Source organism: Gossypium arboreum, chromosome 6 (genome assembly GCF_025698485.1).
Source record: "Gossypium arboreum isolate Shixiya-1 chromosome 6, ASM2569848v2, whole genome shotgun sequence".
In the NCBI taxonomy this organism is placed as follows: domain Eukaryota; kingdom Viridiplantae; phylum Streptophyta; class Magnoliopsida; order Malvales; family Malvaceae; genus Gossypium; species Gossypium arboreum.
The window spans coordinates 15,530,424-15,533,738 of record NC_069075.1 but is presented as its reverse complement, the minus strand read 5'-3'; the positions used below and the strand labels follow the sequence as shown (position 1 = coordinate 15,533,738).

The 3,315-nt window shown below is 35.8% G+C and overlaps 1 long non-coding RNA gene across 1 annotated transcript; it reads left to right on the top strand.

The window, feature by feature from the left end:
• Positions 1–864: 864 nt before the first annotated feature.
• On the top strand, positions 865–3,011 carry LOC128293700 (uncharacterized). The gene is made up of 2 exons (XR_008283877.1): positions 865–980; positions 2,863–3,011. It is a non-coding gene; the product is annotated as an uncharacterized LOC128293700 (long non-coding RNA).
• The last annotated feature ends 304 nt before the right edge of the window (positions 3,012–3,315 follow it).

Below are 3,315 nucleotides of genomic sequence, written 5' to 3'. Positions count from 1 at the left end.
TAATTATATTAACTTGACCGAATGCACATAAGTTCATAAACATATATAATTCTCACTTTCATAATGCATTTTTCATTTGTTCATATCAAATATATACTTACCTTGTCTTTTAAGTCATTTAACTTAGCACATACCTGACATTTTAGCTCGATTTCACTTCAATCTTATCTTGATATTGCCCGTTGAACCATTAGGGATCAAATAGGATACTCGGATAATCACATATATCGAACAATGCCAACGTCCCAGATGTGGTCTTACATGCTCTCTCATACCGATGCCACTGTCCTAGACAGGGTCTTACACGAATCAAATACGATGCCGATGTCCCTGTAACGCCCCAATTTTCGGGAATTCTGTGAATGTTGGCATAGGTTTAATTATGTTAGTGGGCCTCTAGAAAGCCCAAACTTAAGATAGAACCCGACAATTTTAGTTAATTTTTGTTCCATAAGAAAAAGGGGGTGAAATTATGAAATAGGACCTATGTGAAAATGTTTGAAAATGCTATAGGCTAAATTGAAGTGGCCAAATAAATAGGAGTGCAAAATAGGAGGATTTGCATGACAAACCTCCCATTTTACATAAAGTGGCCAGCCATCATGTTGTTGTAGACAAAATGTACACTTGATATCCATAATTTATGGTACAAATTGATACAAATTGATAATAGGTTAGGTAAATGTTCCATGATAATAGGTTAGGTAAATGTTCCATGATAATAGGTTAGGTAAATGTTTCATGATAATGGGTTAGGTAAATGTTTCATGATAATGGGTTAGGTAAATGTTTCATGATAAGAATTTCATGTCTTTTGTATTAAAGAATTAAATGGATGAAATATGAAGTTTTATTAAAAGAAAAGGGGTGAAAAGAACAAAGTTTTGTCCATCTTTGTTCATCATAGCTGAAAGTTAGAGAAGAGAAAGGAGAGGAGAAAGCTCTTGAGTATTCGGTCATTAGGAGGAGGAAAATTGAAGGTAAGTTCTTGGTACCTTGCTTCTATTTTGAGGTTCATGAGTTCTTCTTGATTCTACCTTAACTCTTGAAGTATATTTTGATTTTTAGTTGTGTTGTGAGCATTTAGTCATGAATTAAAATGAAGGAAATGGTTGTTGTTTCATGTTCTTTTGATGAAAAATGGAAGATAGGTGAAGTTGAGCCAAACAAATGAGCATGCATGTGCCTTAGATGTTAAAGGGAAAAATCAGCTAACATGTTGTGCTTTAAAATGATGAAATAGAGATTATACTTAAGTAAAATCATAGATATGTGATGATTGATTGGTGATATACATGTTTAAATAACATGCATGCAAGGTATGTGTGAAAGAGTGATTTGGTAATAAATCTGCTTGGGGCAGCAGCAGTAACATGACTTTGGAAAATCACCATAAATTGTGGGAGATGAATTAGAAGCTGAATAAATTATGTAATTAAAACTTATTGAGTCTAGTTTCTAATGAAATAAACAAGAACATATTTTGAATTTTGTACAATGAGAAATTTGATTTGTAATGAAGAGTGGTCAGATTAGTCAAACAGTGAAACATGGGAAACTTTAAGAAAAATCTGGTATTGATTGGCCATACCAAAAATTCTGAAATTTTTATGGATAAAAGATATATGAGTTTATTTTCAGGGAAAATTAACGGCACTTGATTTGGAGTTTCGTAGCTCCAGTTATAAATAATTTAGTGACTGTTGCTCAGGAAGACAACTTGCAGTGAAATTATGATTATGTGGTAAACATTGACAAAAATTTGTTAATGAGTTGCTTATTGATTTCTTATAAGCTTACTATGATCTGTAGGTGCGGTTGGCCGAATATTGTAAGGGGTTAATACGTAGTTTGTATTTGAATAGTTAGATTAACGTGTTAGTAATCCAATTGTAGGCGGTTCGTGTGTGGATCTCGTCAAGATATCGTCGCAAATGTGTGTAAATCGACACCCTCTCATAGACTAGATTGGCAAAAGCGAAAAGTCGAAATGCCGAAAAGTCGGTATTTTGGGAATTTCTTGATGTCTAATGCTCGTAAGATAGTTGGGTTTGTATATTTGGTAATCTAAAGTAATAAACTGCAGACGCATACGATTTCGTACATTTTGATAATTTGGGCTTAATGGGCCAAAGATCGGGTTCATGGGCCAACGGCCCAATTCGTAAGTATCTTGTAAGTGTTCGATAGTACGTAAATAGTTAGGATATGCATGAAAACCCTAAAAGTAGCTAAATTACTATAATACCCTATGTATGGAAAATTATCATTATACCCCTAGGTGCAAAATTACTGTTATACCCGTAGGGTTAATTTTGACTGAAAAGCATGGCGATTTGATTCTGTATGATGTATGCCATGATTATATATATCTGTTGCATGGGGACATGGGTTATATTATGGAGGAAGCGTCTTGGTGGCTATGCCACAATTATCTGATCTGGTGGCTCTGCCACATATATCTGTTCTGGTGGCTATGCCACAAATATCTGATCTGGTGGCTCTGCCACATATATATGTTCTGGTGGCTCGCCACGATTATTCAGATCTGGTGACTCTGTCACATTATTCGCTTCTGCACCATGCTGCATATTCGTGGTGTGTAGCGGTTGGGGTGGGTCGAGTTGTCTCCCCACACGGTGTAAGGTTGGTATGGGGTGTATACGGTTGGATATGGTTGGGTTTCGCATAAACATGTAATATCTTACGTTCATTATGGGCCTATGGGCTTTATTCTGAATTCTGTTCTGGGCTAAGGCCAACTTATTCTATTTCTGTGGGTTGAGCTGATTTAGACTATGGTTGGGTTATTTTACACACTGAGTTTCCCCAAACTCATCCCTTTTATTTTCATCCACGCAGGTAATCCCCAACCATAGTGGGCTTGGAGCTGTGAGGGAATTCGGAGTGGCCACCCGTTCTGAAAGTTTGATTTTCTTCTGGTGAACTGGACATCCTTTTAATTACGTTTGAGGTTTTGGGCTTTTAAATGTAATAAGGCCGCTTATTTATTTTTGATGGTTTTAATATGTATTACTAAGATAGGTAATACTTATTTTAACTGTTGAAATTGGATAGCTTTAGGGCGCGTTTTCAAAAACAACAATTGATTTCAAAATAACACGACAACAAGCAAAGCTTCCGCAATGAAAGTATTTTCCAAAATTAATCACTTTTCTTAAAAATGACTTAATCAAATCGGTTTCCTAGAAATATCCATGACGTTAAGGTGTGGCAATAGCGGTATGCATGTCTAGGATTGGATCCGAAGTGAGCTTGGTACTTAAGCAGTCCGATGGACTCACCACCTCTTTT